The sequence below is a fragment of the Cariama cristata genome, unplaced genomic scaffold (assembly GCF_000690535.1).
Source record: "Cariama cristata isolate BGI_N322 unplaced genomic scaffold, ASM69053v1 scaffold23668, whole genome shotgun sequence".
NCBI lineage: Eukaryota > Metazoa > Chordata > Aves > Cariamiformes > Cariamidae > Cariama > Cariama cristata.
The window spans coordinates 1-312 of NW_009630960.1; positions in this window are offsets into that span (position 1 = coordinate 1).

Genomic DNA, 312 nt, shown 5'->3' on the forward strand with positions numbered 1-312 from the left:
TGGGCAAGAGCCGCCTTGCCAAAAATCCACTTCCCAGGCTGTGGCACCACCACGGAAAGCGGGTCGAGAGAGCAGCCTGCCCACCAAGGCACCTGCTGCACGGCTATGGAGGCATCAGCCGCTCCTCAGCCCGGCACAGCCCCGTGACAGCAGCAAGGACATCGTGCAAGCCTTCATCAGTGAGATCGGTGAGTGGGAGCGCTGCCGGGCACCGGGCTGAGCATCGCCAGCCAGCAAGGCTGCAGTGCTGCTGGCTGCCCAGGTAGCGGGACCGGTTCCTGGCCCTTCTGGGGGTGAGGGGGGCACAGCTCT